The 17,636-nt window shown below is 39.0% G+C and overlaps 1 protein-coding gene across 6 annotated transcripts in view; it reads right to left on the bottom strand.

Annotated features, from left to right (window-relative positions):
* SGCG (sarcoglycan gamma) overlaps window positions 1-16,720 on the bottom strand; it is a 109,403-nt gene extending 92,683 nt beyond the window's left edge. For 5 of the 6 annotated variants that reach the window (XM_032099426.1, XM_032099428.1, XM_032099427.1 and 2 more), the window contains exon 1: window positions 16,520-16,720. The gene's annotated coding sequence lies outside the window, so the exon portion shown is untranslated. Of the gene's footprint in view, window positions 1-279; window positions 326-16,519 lie in introns of all 6 variants that reach the window. The other variant, XM_032099429.1, reaches the window with a different exon arrangement.
* Window positions 16,721-17,636: the final 916 nt, after the last annotated feature.

Genomic DNA, 17,636 nt, shown 5'->3' with positions numbered 1-17,636 from the left:
TGATTTAGGCACCAAAAAAAAGGGGGAAAAAAAGAGACAGTGATTTTCATCATATTCTCAATTCCTTCTAAACCCACACATCTTCTATAAGAAGCAATTCTTTAGCAGAAGTAAAGAAAAGACTAGTGAATATCCATTATATCCATTTAAGTAATACATACATATAGAGGTGTTCTCTCCATTTCTTTCTTTTAGGTACCTTCTAGATCCACCATCTACAACAACACAATTTTTTGATTTACTCAAAGTAAACTACGAAAACAGCTTTTAGACCAGTACCTCTTATGCAGAAGACAGCAGCCAGTTCTTTAATTCTCTTTTCTTCCTTCACGCAGAGTTTCAGGGAAAAAAACAACAAAAAAATCCAATGAAAACAAAAACCCAATCCCAAACCCTCTCCTCCCAACCACCCAAATCTGGCTCCTGCCATCACTATCAGGAATAGAGACAATCATCTACCACCAGTTGGTATGCAGGTTATCTTATTTTTATGCGTGATCTGCAACAGAAAGACTCCAGCCTAAATATCCACACAGAAAACTGCAGCATTTTTCTTTCACTACATGTGCTTCAAGATGTCAAGCCTGGGAAAGAGAGTCCAGCTACCAAAATATTTGGTATTATTGCCTCCACCGACTCTGATCACATTTCAGACCATGGCTGGACAGTGTCCAGTGTCCATATGCTAGTCCATCTAACAGGAAGATACTTGGTAAATGACTTCAGACTGAATTACAGCTTGACTTCCAAGGGATGGTAGGAAATTTACCTGGCCTAAGGATTCTTTGACTTAATTCTAGGCCCAGGGCAAGGAGGGAGAAAAGGACTGGCCCTGACTTCCTTCACTGTTTCCATAAGGACTTCCTAGAATACAAAATTACCGAAAACACGTCACAGTACAGAATTATTTCAGGGCAAAGAGTAAACAGATCAAGTGCAATGATGCCTCTAGACAGTCCACATGCTAAGAACTTTGCCAGATTGGAAAAGTAAAGCAGATAGATTCCTGGAAATCTGTCTAAAACTCATATACAAAGGCATGACAAGTGGCTCTGATAATTCTTGAAATATGCAGAGAGTAGGAGAATATTCTGGGAAATATCACTGAAAGATGATGTTTCCTGTCCTTACATTCTTTCCTAGGCATTTGTTGTGAGCTACTGTCCAAGACAGACTTTTAGGCAAGATGGAGCTGAGGTATTTCCAAAATTTATCATAAATACAGCACTGGAGATATCAGCACCTCAAACACCTCTCTGAGTCTTCTTTTTTATGTTAAGGGGAGCAAACACACAATTCATTTCTACCTGCAAGAGTTCAGGACTGAGCTGTTGTTCCTGTACTGGGTTCTGTTAGAATAGTTGTTACTTGTATTAGGGAGCAGGGTTTGAGTGGAACCATCGCAGTGCAGACTAACTCTCTGGGACTGATACAGATGGCATCTCAGGATAGGTTAAGAACACTATAGACATCATCAGAACCTGTCTGACCTACACAATATACATTCAGCTGGTAGAACTAGTCAAGGAATCCAAAAATGTTCCTTGGCTGTCCACAAATCTCTGTAGACAGTTATGCACTGCAATTGCCAGTTATAAACATTACGTAGAGGAAAGCAATATAAATAGGCCCCATAAACTACACCAAGATAAATGGGACCTCCCCTTGAACATATTCCCTATAAACTTGGTTATTTTCAATATGGATGATTTTCAGTTACATTTTCTGCAAGTATGAAAAGACTCAGATTTTGCTCAGGCTGAAGTCATTCCTCAGGTATAAGCTGGGGCTTTGCACACTTTAAAGAGAAGTATCATTCTCCTATTCAATAAGGACAAGTGCCCAGAAAATGGAAGAGCAGGTGTCAGATATCCCAGGCGCTAATCAGAAAAATTCTAGACCCAATCCTGTTCTGAACTCAATAGGACAACTGAGTTCAATTTTCTGAGCCAACGTTCTGTGTAGTGAGGCCTAACACTTGATGAAAGCGAACAGGCAAAGAGAATCATCCTTCACAAGACAGCAGTTTCTTTCAAACTTTGTACTATAATATGATCACAGATGCCAAACTACAACATTTCATGTTAGCTCATGAAGTTGTATTCCATAAACCAGGACAACTTTATATAAACACTCTGGGATCACAGCTTCACGAATGGTGAAGTTACAGCAACGTCACATCTAGGGAATTACCACAAACCAATGGCTTGTATAAGCAGCACAACACATTCAAGAGATAAAGCAGTTCAAGAATAAAGAAGACTATGCTGTGAAAATCTAAACTCTTCTGAAGTAGCTGCCACACCATCTACACTCCTGCTTATATGCAGCTGGGATGCAACTTACCTTTCTGAAGAGTATCAGGCTTGGGAAAAGCAGACGTGAGCCAGTACCCACTAATCATCTCAAGGAACAGACGTAGTCAGTGGACATATTTCTCTCTGAAGTCTTTTTCTGATTATACTACAATGTCCTTTGTTATTATTCCATCTTATATCTGAATCTAATATTCTTTGCTACAGAACAATCCAGCATGAACAGACTGGCTTGAGACTGAACCTATTTAATATTAATCTACAGTCTGGCTGTTTAGGCATTCTCTTGTAAGGTGAAGTAGTATGCTTCCATAGCTAGTAACTTTCTGAATTTGGTTTCCCACTTCCCTGTCCCTTTCTTTCGTCTATAATCAAAAATGTGGCTAGGTCATCTATAGCTTTTTCCAAGTTACATTAAATAAAATACAGTACTCTCCTGTGTAAAACAACTCCTTTGCTTCTGCTCTGGAGAAAGAATTTTGGACTAGTTAAATTTATAGCCACTGCACTATTTTACATTAACTGTATATGCACTATACAGCAAGTCATAAATTATTTTAAAGACCTATTGCATAGTAGGTCATATTTAGTACAGGTAAACTCCTCCCAAAATATTCCCAATAAGAAGTACACTTCAGAAAAGGGATACCTTGCTAGTTGTTGTGAAAAGGTAGACTGTATTTGGTCTTATGCATTTTATAAGTTTGTATACATAAGGTTCAATGTTACAAAGAATATTTCCTATTTTATAATTTAAGAAGAATTAGATTTTACTTAGCTTGTTTTTACTCAGTTTGCAGCAGGTAAATTGTAATTCTTTTTAAATCTTTCAAGAACTTTAAGAAACACAGCCCAGACATACAATGTAAATTCTCAACGTAAAATCCTGAACACAGTCTGTCAAAACACATCAGGTATGAAAAAATTTACATTCATTTGGCTGTGATCTATAATTTTTCAGGATGACAGCTTGGGCATGTGATCACAAATTCCCCTCTTAGAAGGACAACTTCCATAGCATTTAACATGTCCTTGACACCTGCTAATGTTTATGATCTCCATTATTACCTATGTATGTATCCTATGTAAAGTACTCACAGTACTTTAAATAGGTGTGACATTTTAAGAATTGTAATATTCCAAACATCCAATACTTACAAATCCATAGGATTTGTTATAAGATTGACTTTCAATGAACTTCAAAACAGAATTTGTCTTTTTGCCTATGCAACGTGTTAGATACCTGTTTTTAAAATTTCTTGTAGAGTGCATTAGCAGCACATAACAATTCACTTCAGATTTAGCCTTCTCTCAGCTACCACCTTTTGCAGAGAATTTTCAGGGCCAGGATTAACTAACTTTAACAGCAATAGCAGGCCAATCCACTTCTGGTACTTTATTTCTCAGGATCCTTGGGACAGAAACCAAGGAACAAGGACTATACAGGATGAAGCCCTTCTGGTGGTGGCACATTTTCATTGAGCTGATTTCCAAAGGACCAGATAGCCTACTTCTTGTCACAGTGGCAAATACAATCTCATGCCAAAGCAGAATCCATAAATCTTTAGAAAAAAATAGTGACTGGCACTGGACAGCCATCACAGAATGATCCACAGCCTTTCCCTACTGGCCCATGAAGATCTTTAGGAAGAGTTCAGGAGTAGGGCTAATCAATTGTTTTTGAGAGCAGCAGCTCACTTCAAACTATTTGGAGTAGCACAGTCCAAATTACTCTGTATTCACTGTAGAAAGTCTATAATGAATACAGAGTAAGCCTAATATTTCTAGGGTGGGAAAAAAGAGTTTTTAAGAATTACTCTAAAGATTTTATTTTCAGCAATCTTAGCGGGAAGTTTAGGCCCAAGCAGTTTGCTAAGTGCTCTCCCCTTGTCCAGTTACTGTGACCTTGTTTGTTACTTAAAAAGGAAAACAAAGATATGGTATTTTTGATTAGTAAATTAAATGCAAGGTCAAGCTGCTTTAGCAACAAGGAGTTTTGATAAGGTGCTCCCATGGTTATGTTACAAAAACATGATGACCTTAACATTGCTATGAACTCAGGTTTAATGAAAATGTGAAAAAGCGATTTGTGTAGCCAGGAAATATTACATAATCAGAATGTATCAGCAAGTCTAGCTGAGAAGTAAATATGCAAATGTAATACAAAAAAAGGCTATACATATGGATTTTTATGTATACACATAACAAAAACAGGGGTGTTCCTTGAAGTTTCTTCTGAGGTAATGTTTACTTACCTTACAAAAGTGAAATAAGATAATAGGAAGGCCTTGTGATAAAACACAACAGCTTTTATTCCCGTTATAAAAATGTTCATTCTGCCATCTATCTGGTGAGGTAAGCCTGAGAATTCTCATTACAATTTCAGCATGGCTGGTCATAAAAAAAATAAAAAAAAGTAGGAATAGTTAAAAAAGATAATTGGATTCTTACATGATTGCAATATAGTCTGACACCTCTAAGTAAGGCTATACTTTCTGCCTCTGAACAAAAGGTTACCTGGCATGGGATGTGTCTCCTGTCATTAAAGAAGCTATGAGATTTATTCACTTGGAAAGTTAGGCCCTATTTAGTCTGTTATTTACAGAATAAGTATAAAACCATAATTACGGTTTTATTATAAAATTAGACAAATAACTGGAGTACCACTTCTCACTAAGACATTACTCTAGTTACATAAAATATGTATTAAATTTGCTATGAGAATGTAAGGCAAATATCCAGAGGCATTCCTAATAGCACAAAATGGCATTGTTACTTCCAGAGACAAAGCTGAGCTATTCAAGAACACAAAGTCACCAGTAGCACAGCTTTAATTATATTGGTTTAATTCTGTGAAGAAGCACAGGTGAGGAAAACGTTCTCTCGTTTGAACAGACACTTCTGTAATGGTAAAAGTCCAAAGATCTTTTAGTGGGAAAGACAATCATTCAATAATGACAATGGAGAACACTTACAAAAAAATTAGAACTATCAAACTCATTAGAATGAACCTCATGGTTTCTTATGACAAATGTGATGAGAAAGCCTATAGACACTAAAACCACTAAAGACTCATCAGTAAGGTGAAGCTCAAGAAAACTCATATAATAATAACGATGTTTTCCCTGTATTTTACCTAAAACTAACCTGTGATGACCTCCTGGAACTGCCTAATGAGAAATCTTTTGCTAAGTTAATCAAAACTTCCTCTGTGCTTTCTCCTTCCAGTTCCTGGAGCTCACTACGGAATTTTGCTATGAAATGAGGCCAGACAGCTTTTCACCGGACTTTCAAAATTCAGTTGGATTATGCTCAGGAAGAAAGGAAGTGTCATCTATACTAAAGAGAAGTGATAAGATTGCTTTATAGGAGGTAAGAGACATGAAGACATAGGAACAGCATTCAAAAAAAGAAACCAAGGAAAAAGATGACAGAAGCAAACAAGAAAAAGGGACTGAGAAAGAGTGGAGACAATGAAAACAATCTGCAGGAGTTAAGCACAGAACAGAGAGCAACAGGAGTGTCCCATCAAAATATAGCCTGATGTCCAATATTTCAGAGGATAGATGGAAAGTACTTGCTACTACCAATGGTTGTAAGCTTAGAGAAGTCTCCACTTTCCTTAAGAACTGAAGGGGTCTGGAACAGAAGCTAGCTCATTTACATGATTTTAAGATGAGTAGACACAGCTGCTGAAATTTCAACACTGCTTAGCAAAACTCAATAGTACTACTTAAAACTGGAAAGTAATGAAAATTGTCTTGCTTATAACAAGTCAGACTTAGCACTTAAGTGTTAACCTGCAGTATCACCAAAATTACTTAATTTTTCAACTGAATAGTGAATATTTTAAGATTCAACTACTGTGAAAAAAAAGTTATTATTTTGCTGAGTTTGTAGCAGTGAACTCACTTGTGTCTACCTACAGGAAATGGAACCCTGCTATTCCCTGGACACAAAAGCATTTTAACTATGCCTACTTTAATATTTTCGGTTGGATTAGCATCTGAGAGCATTGTAATGTTCATAAGTATCATAAATATAATTTTCATACAGAATCATAATAATTCAATTAAACATTTGATCCTCATAGATTTTTTTAAAATATTACTTAAAATGAAATACTAAACAATGCAGGAGAAAGAAAATTAAAGTTTTCCATTTTTAGCTGCTCTACTAACAATTCAAAATCTAGTTTCAGTACCTCTTACTAAACTTTCCACAATAAGGCAAGCATTTCTCAGCCCAAAGGAGTTCTTGAATATAAATTATCAGCATAGAGAACACATCAGATGAAAGTTTAAAGTATATTTCCAAATAAATATGTTCTGAAATAGAGAATTTTGTATCAGTTGTTAGCTCTTGTGATTTCATAAACTCTTTGAAGATTCCTCTTCAAGTAAAGTCATGTGGGTTAAGTGTTCTGGTGTCACTCACTAAAACTATGTTAGTAACAAGTAAAGACAGTGCACACGTCTTCCCACAGCACTGTGCTTGCTGCTCCTAACGATTACATGGGCAGCACAGTCACAGCCATTTCCACATTAGTTACTGAAACTCAGATTACTGCCTGTATCTGCACATATCCCTATGCAGATAGCAACCCCTAACTACAGTATGATTACCTGCAATAGACTACTGTATGATCCCTAACTCTTTTGGGATGTACTGGTGTTCAAAGCCAGGCTGGATGGGACTTTGAGCAATGTCATGTAGTGGAATGTGTCCCTGCCTGTGGCAGGGGGTTGGAACTGGATAATCTTTAAGATCCCTTCCAACCCAAACCATTCTGTGATTGTATTCTATGATATAAAGACATTCCTTCCATGTTGCAGGAGACTTACTTCACATACTTTAAGAGTATACCATTTCCCAGAACTGTTATCAGAAAATTATTATGATTTTAATACCCATCATAAGTAGATAAATGAAACTGCTTCGAGTACCTTTCAGACATCTTTACATTTGTTTTCATGCTATTATCGACACATAGTTCCAGTGAAAGATTCTCATTTGTTCCTGTCAACTGATTCTAAAGAATAATGTTCTAGTGTAAGGCTGTTTTACAGGGGGGAAAAAGGAGATAGTATTTGCTTTCCATTCAAATCACCCTGTTTCTGCCATCTGTTGTGACTGTTGAAGATATCACCAGTTGTCCCTGTTCCTCACGCAGTACCAACTGGTTTCTTGTGACAAAGGCCTGGAGCATGTCAATTTTATCTCATGATTTTTTTTTGCCCCATCAAAGACCTAGATTGTGAAAAAGCGTAATTCATGTACTTAATACCAAACGAATTTACATCTAAAACTAACAGGAAGAAAAGACATGCCAGCATCTCCTTTAGAATAAGGTCTGCAATAATAAGCTATTCAAAACGATGAACAGAAAGAATGAATTCATTTACCAGAGTTACTCAAAGTCAACTATCAGGAGATTTGTACCAGGATTGGGCTACTTCTAGATGATGTCTGTTGCAGCTAATTGCAGAGACAGCTTGTTGACTACAACCAACCTCAGTCAAGCTGCTTATTGTCGGGTATGCATTTTCTTCTTTTTTCACAATTGCCAATAAAGTAGAAAAAATATGATTGCTGATTGTTTTAGTTAACTTACTGCTTTCATGAAGGCATTGTATTTGGAGAATACTGCGACAACTCATTAGTAAGAGATGGAAAAATCACAAGACAAAGACAAATTCAAGTGCCAAGAAGTAATCTTGTGCTAACTAGTAAACCTATATTAACCTATATTAACTTTTTTAGAATATTTTGCCACATGAATTAAAAAAAATTGCCTGCAAAAATAAGTGACTTGCAGACATAGCTGTAAGGTAAGCTTGTAGAGAACTCAACCAAAAAAGTATTCCCATAGCTCAACAAAATTTTCCAAAACCTTATGGAGCTGCAATTAAAACAAAAACAGGATTTTACAGGCAGCCATAAAAATTATTTTCATCTAGTCACTTTTGCTGTTAATTATGACTTTCTGCACACTCTGCAAAAAGCCTCGAGTCCATGCTCATCATTTACACAGTGGGCTGAAAGCTGCAGTACTCATGGGAAAGAGACTGACCCTGATCAGAGATTATACCTGAAAATAACAGTACAATCAATAAACCCTAATGATGGATAGATGAGGAGCAGATTTCACAGATGGCCTCAACTCTTGGATATTTGCATGAGGTGCTGATTTCTTGATAGGCATGGACCTTGAAGTAAGCCTGTCAGCCAAGAGTGGATGCAGTAAATATCTGCTGGAAATGTGGGCTGGGAAAATGGCAAAATTTTCTGCACTTCCTCACCAGCTTAATGATAGGACTAAAGAGAATACATGAATCAGCATGCATGTCCAAAAATTATTATCTGTCAGTGTAATGTCTTCAATCAGTTTTGCATCCATCACAGAGAAAGGTCTGGCATGCTCAAAGACATACATGCAGATATAGGTGCCAACTCTACTGGAAACCTGAGACAAGAATTCACTGGCATGCTTGGGCACGCTTGCATTTTTTGTTGGAACGGAGGACTGAATGGATTTGTTATTAGCATATTTTTGGACTCAGCTGAGCAAACAGTAACAATGGATGCTTAGTTTGGGTTACTGATTCAACTGGCTGCAAGTTAACCTACCCTTTAGACACCAAACAAACAAAAAAACCAACACAAAAATATCTGAATATGGCTCCTGACAAAAACTGCATAATTAACACATAACTTCAAAATATTCCAAAGAATTCAGTATGTGTAGTGTACGAGACGTTGTACGACACTAAAAATCCCAAGAAAAAATATTAAGACGTGTCTTGGAGAGATTACCACAAAATACTCCCAAAACTGAGAACAGTTTGGCAATCATTAGTAGATAAAAGTAGATGATAAAAGCACCATACTTAAAGAGAGGGAGGGATGCTTCCTTTTAGCACAGATATTTCATTTGTCTAATGAAATGATTAACCTTCACTTATGGGAATAAGAAAGCAATGACAGTGAGAATTTCTTTACAATCTAGGCATACTTCCTTTACTGCTCAAATGCTAGTGTTTAAAAAGATAAAAGCGATCCCTATTCTTGGAAAATCTCTAAATAGGGATTAGGAAGGCAAGATACAAGATGGACAAAGAGCAGAATCATACATATATCCTATTTATACAGTATTAAGAACCCAATAACCCATGTTGATGGGTTACTGCAGACACTTCAGAAGTACCATAATAACTTCCCCTAAAAAGGCAGGCCTGATGAGACTGCTATATTGCTCTCAGCCATCAGTCAAATGTGCTGTTAAGAAGACAGCATATGCTAACAAAAGGATACTATTGAAGAAGACAAAAAAATACCTTTTCCCATAAATGCATATGGTTTTCTTGAAGCCCTGTTAATTTGGTTGGAGGACAGGCACAATTTTCACTGCTGATCTAAGTAAAGTTGACTTCGCTTTTCCTTTGAGAATTTAGAATTCAAGATTTCAGTAGCCTCAAGTCTGGTGCAAATGCAATGCTCAAAAGTAACATGAAACCAACTGTACTCCTTAAAATGCAGTATTTTTAGTTGCATTTTCAATTTCTTAATGTATACCCTTGTAAGAGAATGCATAAAGACCTGTGCAACACTGTAATATTGCTGTAGCTTTCAAAGCTACATTCAGTTGCACCAAGAACTGCAGAATGTCTACAATGCTTAACCTGAAAATCTTTTGGAACAGAGAAGTCCTTAGTGATACCTTGGGTAAATTGTTGCAAAACTTGACTGAAATGTCATGGTAATTCCATCCTTAAAAAAGCCATGATGAGTGAGTGTACTTAACCCCCAAAGCACAGCTGCTTTTTTTGCCTTTTTAGGTGGTATTTAAACCAAGCAGTACCACAGCTTAACATGACTATTAAGTTCAAAGGTGTAGTAAGTGATTCAGACCATCAACATTTAATACTGTAGCTTTCTCTACACAGACTGAACAAGAAGAAAGCATTAAATGTTCTTGAATTAAAATGCCATAATTGACAAGATGATTTAATCAGACTACAGTAGAAGGCTCTCTGAAGGCTATCTGTCCTGGTGTCGCTCACTAAAACTATTTGTTTACAGTAAGTAAAGACAGCACACACATCTTCCTGCAGCACTGTGCTTGCTGCACCTGACAATTACACTGGCAGCACAGTCACAGCCATTTCCACATTAGGTGCTGAAACTCAGACTCCTGCGTACATTCCTGAGCGTTCCCCCACACAGATCGCAATCCCTAACTACAAGTATGATTTCCTCCAGTAATACAGAGACTACTGTATGATCCCGAACTCTTTTGGGACATTCTGGTGTTTGCTTGGAGGGGGCTTTGTACAACCTGGTGTAGTAAGAGGTGTTCCTCCCCATGGCACAGGGTTTGGAACTGGATGATCTTTAAGATCCCTTTCCACCCAAGCCATTCTATGATTCTATGACTTCTGGGAGGACCTTGCATTAGCCAGCCAGTGAACTAAGGGAAGAAGATCCCATTGTATAAAGGCTTACTAAGCTCATCACATTCCTTAAAAGATCCTGAGAAGACCTCTTGACTTCTTTCTAGAACCATGAAGAACACAGCTCATCCAACAATGAAATGTCCTGAGAGAAGTAATATGACCTTGCACTTCAGCCAAATAAATAACTCTGACACTGCCAAGACACAGCAAATGGTATACTAAAAACTGAACCTTCTTTCTAAAGAATAGAAGGCTTCAGAACTCAATGTTGGTTCCAATAACGAGGAGGAGGAGGCAGGATGTCTGTGGACTTCCACAATGGTTGCTATTGCAGTCTCTTTAAGACTGGTTACAAACTTCTTTCTCAAATGATTTGGGGAAGTTTGTTTTTGAGAACGGATTGAGAGATTCCAGTGAAATTTATTTTATCAGCCAGATCTTTCCATTTTGTTTCTCTTTCCTTGGTTGTTTGATTTAAGTACTTCCAAGTTTTGAAATCAGCACCAGGAAAAGTCCTTTTTATTTATGTGCATATGCACCTCTGTATGTAAAAAAATAGGGCTGTCTTCAAAACTCCAAGCAAAAATCTTCACAGCCTGAAGAAGTGCTGCGTCCAAGAAAATCAAGTCAGGGAACTAGTATTATGCTATGATTTTTCACATACAGCATTTTTCTCACATAATGTTGCATATTCGTTTACAATTCCTCATTAGCAAATAAATAATTTGGGAAAACTGACAGTTACAGACAAAAATTCCTTGTTTCTGAAATCAAATAAATTGCTGGTTTAGAATCAACTTCTATACGTTATTTTGTCATTTTTAGATTAATGAATGGGGTTTTCAGTGTACGCTGTACAATTTCTTGAATCTTGGAACCTTTTTCTCAAAACTTCTAAAAGCTATCTACTTTTCTACAACTTGGAAAACCAATGTTTTTACAATATTTTTGATGATAATAGACAGCAAGGGTGTTCAACATACAAAATCCAAATTCCATAGTGCAATTTTTATAAAACAAATAGAAGCTATCTCTCCAGGTTTACACAGACATGATATTATGAAGTTTTCAGAATTATTTATAATAAATATATCCTCAGAAGTATTGAATGCTTAATGCACAACCACAAGTAAGGAATTTATTTGGGTACTTTTGTATGACTCACATATGTTGTAGTTTCCAAAAGCAATTCTTCAATTACAGAGGCTGATACATGTAATGTGACTTGACAGCAATATTGACAAATATATTAATTTGGAACATCACAGTGAGTCAATTCAGTGAAGTGGAAAAAAAAATAATTAGATGTTCAGAATCACTCCATTAAATCTAAGAGTCTACATATTAGTAGAAAGCAGGTAAATATAACATCAAATTTAATATAATGGCAATTTCAGAAAAGACCATAGATTGTTAAGGATTTCAATGCCATACACCTCTAACAGAGAATCAGTTTTCTTAACACTATTTGTAGTTTTCCTCTAATGTTTTTGTAAGTGCGTACAAATGTGAAACTTGAATGAGCCTTAGAAATTATCTAAAGCATAGCAGTTAACCAAACTGCTCAATAATTTGACATATTATTCCCCATTATTTGGTGACTAAAGTCACTTACTACAAATAATTGTCAGAAACTAAAAAGAAAAACTAGCACTTATATTACCTTGTTAATTTTAATGAGGTTTTGTGTACAGCATTTTAATTACAAATAGTACACATGATATGATTGCAAGGGACACTGCCCAGGAGTATTTTGACCTGAAATTCAGGAAAAGGTATTCGGTTGCTCAGTAAAACTATTGTATTAAAAACGGTTTCTAAATTAAAAGACACTTTCTTTCCTTTAAAGCTGTGATGTTTTGCAACAAAACATTTCTTAAACAAATACATACTACTCCTGCTTTGGACTTCATAATAGTTTCTAAAAGACAATAATACCCATATTTATACACTCTATGGACTGAAACCCATTAGATCGGTTAATTAAGAAAATAGGTTACATTGCCATATTAAGAGAAGGCTCCCCTAGTCTTTCCTGACAGATATTATTCCTTTATTAATAAGAGAAGTGACAGAGTATAGTTTTTACATCTGAGCATGACATAAGGCCAAGGAGATCTAGAAGCTAGAACTAGGAATCTTGGTATACAGGACTACAACTCAGAATAACGATGTTAAACTGAAAACATGATCTGGGAGAAAATTAAGATGCAATTAAAGAAGGTAAATAGTTTAACTAAGAATAATCATCTGAGAAAATACCAGATGAGGACACATAGCATGTAGCTACACTGGTATTTTGGTGGTTAGAGTTACCATGAGTAAAAGTGATCAGCAATACAATACTCTTGCATAAAAGACAACACACTACCTTGAACTGAAACTAATCTTTACAGTTTACTTGTTGGTAAGGCTACAGCTGCAATTTCCTTATAGAATATTCTCTACCTAAGGAATAAAGGAAGAAATTAAAGGAATTCAGCAGAAAATATTAACCATGAGAGGTCTAAAAAAGGTTACTAAGAAAGCAAAAATTAAATAATGAGGAGTCTTTCAGTTGGGAAGAAACAAGTAGAAATGTAACAGATGACAGGGAAAAACACCCAGAATGTGCACGCAAAGTGAAAGCTCATTCTGCAGAAATATTACTTGTTTGTGGTGACCAGAAGGAATCCTTTCCCTAAATCTAGGCCTGTCTTTTCACAGATTTATCATACGTACTTCTCAGTGTCTGGGAACTGAACTTGTAACTGAGATGCAATTTTCTTTAGCCAGTATATTCCACTTTATATCAGTTTCTTGCTTCTGTAAAAACACTACACACAGTTAACTAGTTCCACAATGATTTTATCTACTCCAACCACACCAGATGGGTTTAACAATGAAGTAAAAAGTTTTCTATCATGATTTAAGAGAAGTCTTTAAATATAGCAGTACAAGGTCTGCAAACAGAACTATAAGAAAAAAAACTGTATAAGCAACCACAGTTTTCAGGTAAAAGCAAATACCTCACCTGTTTCTTCATGTACACCTTTACCCAAAATCCTCAAGGTCTGCATTACCTACAAAAGCAGGCAACTTTGGTTTTAGAACGAATGTTCATGTTCAAAAACCAACCAAACAAGCCCCCCTCAACCAAACAAAAAACCACCACAGCAAATAAAACCCCAAACAAACCACCAAACCCTCCATTCCTAAATTCCTCCTCTTTTCCCCTTTGCCTAACTTCTCACACTTCCATACCTTAATGGCACTTTATATGCCTCACTTGCTTCACCTGGCCATTTTCATTGCCTAAGATTTTGCATGCTGTAAAAGAATATTTGTTGGACACACAGCTACATTTAAGCTTCTCACTTCTAACATGAGCTTCTATCAGCTTTTGATAGCAATCTCTATATACAATTTGGACACATTATCAGAACAGCTACCTTATTAGCAAACAAAGCATTTTGCTTCAGTATATTCTAAATAGGAAAAAAACATATGCCACCTCTGCATAGCTAAAGTACCAGTACTGTGAATTTAACTAAGATGCTGATATGAATAAAATTAACTCAAATATCTGGTTACAGAACTGGGCACTAAATCCATAGGCTTCTAAATATTAAAACTATACAAAAAATCTTAAGTTAAACCCAGCATCACTACATTAATTCATCCTTACCTCTTAGTTACATCCTAGCAGTGCTTTTACAAGCAATATATTCACTTTCACTAAAAAAAAACCACATTGAAAAGTTAGTCAGACAGTTCAGAATGACATCTCCTTTTAACACACTACACATGCTCGCTCCTATGCAATCCAAGTTCTAACTGTCATGCTGTCAAGGAAAATGATAATTCCCTAGTCATATCTTATCTTTTCAAGGAAGTAAGAACTACAGAATATTTTACAATAGAAAATTGTATCATATGTTTAATAAAACCTGCCGCTTGCATGAAAGCCCAGAGAGATGTTGTATTTGAAGCTGACAATGAAAAAGAAAAAAAATAAAAAAACCCAACCAGTGAACAAAACGCACAAAAGTGGGAAGCTTTTCAAGTTTTATACATGCCTATCCTTCTATTTCCTCAGCCCTCTCTCAGCTTAATGCAATATAAAAGTCCATTATTAAAAGCCCGAGCATATGTAAAGCAGTCTTAGAGCTGCATTGGGTCATTAACTGTGATAGACCCTCTTAAGGAATATATCCATGTGCTTATTAAGAAAAGTCCCAACCTGAAAATCACTTTAAGTACGGTGCCTTATCAAGGTCTGACAACCAGGTGTTACCTGCAACAACAGATGTACATAGCTAAATGAAGTCTGCTTTTGAATGCTCCCCTAAATTTGGTTCAAATTTGTTCTATTAAAAAACAACCAATCAAAAAACACCCCAACACCAAGACAATAAACCCCCAAACCAAAAACCTACTCATACTTTTTTGATCTATTGAAATTAGGTTCATTGCATTTAAGTTTTTCCTTTGGATTTTTCAACAAATATTGTGAGTTTACCTTGGTATTTGAAAATTTGTAAGTAAAACAGAACTGCAGCTGATAGTTACGGTAGACCATCTCCAGTTAAGCAAGCGAGTTAGTGCAGAACATTCTCTGTACGGGGAAATTGCCTTATTTGAAATGACCAGAATCTTTCCACCTTCAGTGCAGTTTGCAATGTACATGTCTTTGTTCAGTCTTGGAAAGAAGGAGGTTTCCCAAGGTACAGGTTTTTTGATTAGTTATTTTTTAAAGTGGTTCAATGTTTTTTTGCTTTGTAGAACATCTGTGTGGAGCTCTGTTCACTTTTGATTCCTTAAGTTACTTCAGAAGAACTAAGCAAACTATTTGAGTCTGTCCTTTATATAACTTATGAGCAAAGGGGGAAGAAAATAATTGCAAAACATTTAAACTGGGATTTGATCTCCAGCAGCGTTATAATGATTCACACATTTTATTAAAAGTTTCTGCTTAATCTACAAATGTTCAATTAAAAAGCCCCAACGAAGTGTGACTCAAAAAGAACAGCAGTTGCATTGACTGTTACGTCATACAACATAACAAACCCACTGAAGTCTCAGGCGTACTGCTGTGCATCTCTTTCTCGTAAGACTGCAGTTTGTTTTTCCTAAACATAACTAAATTGACACAAGGAAACAGGTAAATTTCACAGAAGAGTAAGATGTAGCCATTAAAGATGCCGACCTTACACTTCTAGGGATACTTGATCCTGTTCCGCTGCAACAAACCAGAGTGAAAACAACGCCGGAGTGAAACAAGTTGAGCGAACTGCTGGCAGCACCGCTCCCGGCACCCGGGGGGAAGCCGCGGCACCCACTGCCCACGGCAACACAGAAAGGCTGCTTCTCCCTCGCCACGCTCCCGTCCCGCGGTGATCCTCTGCCGCTTCTCTCTGCCCCTCACGCCGCTGGAAACTTTCTGCGGGGCGCGGCACGGCCGCTGGCACCAGTGCCGAGCCGCTGGGGCCGCGGGATGCCGGCACCGCACGCCTCGCCCCGGCGAGGGAGGCACAGCCTCGGGCACCGCACTGAGGTACCGGAGCACCAAGCGAGTCCTGCCGAACACACCGATGTGCCACCCTACACCGCGGGCCGCCTCCCGCCCGCCTCCCCTGCCTTTCGCTCCTCGGCCGGCGGCCGCAGGGTAACTTTCCAGGGGACGCTTGCCCTCTCCCGGCACTGGAGGCGTGTCGGGTCGGGTCGGACCGGGTCGGGCCGGGCCGGGCAGGCGTGTGGGGCGCTTACCTGATGTCCCCGCTCGGCTGCAGGGCAGGGCAGCGTCCCCGCGGTCCCCTTCATGCCCGAGGGGCTGCCTTGCCCGCATACACGTCCTCATCCAGCTTCCTGCCCGCGGGCTGCGCCGCCTTCCCTCGCCCTGGCGGGGCAGGCGCCGCTCTCGCGGTCTCGCCGGCGCGGCAGGGAGGGAAGGAGGAACAGAGGACGGGCGCCAGGAGGAGGAGGAGGCGGAGAAGCCGAGCAGGGGGCGGGAGACGAGCTGCGCCTTCCCTCTCTCCGCCCCAGCCGCCGAGCGGCCACAGAGCGGCTGCGGACGGGCTCCGCTCCTCGGCCACGGGGAGCGCAGGGGCTCCCCCGGCCGCGGCTGCACCGAGCCTCTCCCGTGTGCTCCCGGCTCTGGCGGGCAGGGCAGGGCAGGGCAGGGCTCGGCGGCGCCTCTGGAGGGCGCCCCGATCCCAAAGCTCGGCGCTTTGGCGGCGCGCCCCGGCTCCAGCGCCGGCGGCCGGGCCGGGCCGGGCTGGGCTGGGCTGGGCTGGGCTGGCACCGCCGCGCCTTGCCCGCTGCCGGGGATGGAGTTTGTGGCCGGCCTCAGGGTGGGAGGGACGGCCTGTGGAGGCTTCGGGATGTGTGGTAGGAGCCGGGGCAGGACCGATGTGGTAGAGAGCGCAAAAGGAGCTAGAGGGCAGATGCCGGAGGAGATTGTGAGAATACGGCTTTGCGCAGTTTAGAAGAAGAAAAAGGGATCGGGGAGGGGAAGAGGGAAACTGACCGAGACAGAGAAGAAGGGTGACGTGCAGATGAATGATAAATGCATTTTTTTCCTGATAAGTTTTGCGGGAAGGGTGGTCAGAAAGGCAGGCAAGAGTGAATACCAATGGGATAACTGAAGAGGAGAAAGGAGTAGGAAAGGATTGTCGGGCAGCAAAGGGGGAAATGTATCCTGTAAAAGTCGGCAAAGGGAAGGGGAAGAGACTAAGGAGATAAGGGTTCGGAGGAAGCCAAAATTTTACTGGGATTGGCAGGAAATACATGTGAAACTTAGGTGATGGCTGTGGAGAAGAAGTTTAGCTACCCAGAGGTTAGAAAAATGAGTCACTGAGAAAGTGATTTTAACTTAGAGGGGATT

This window comes from Corvus moneduloides, chromosome 2 (genome assembly GCF_009650955.1).
Source record: "Corvus moneduloides isolate bCorMon1 chromosome 2, bCorMon1.pri, whole genome shotgun sequence".
NCBI classification, from domain to species: domain Eukaryota; kingdom Metazoa; phylum Chordata; class Aves; order Passeriformes; family Corvidae; genus Corvus; species Corvus moneduloides.
Note: the sequence above shows the minus strand (reverse complement) of the source record. Positions and strands in the feature narration are given on the sequence as shown.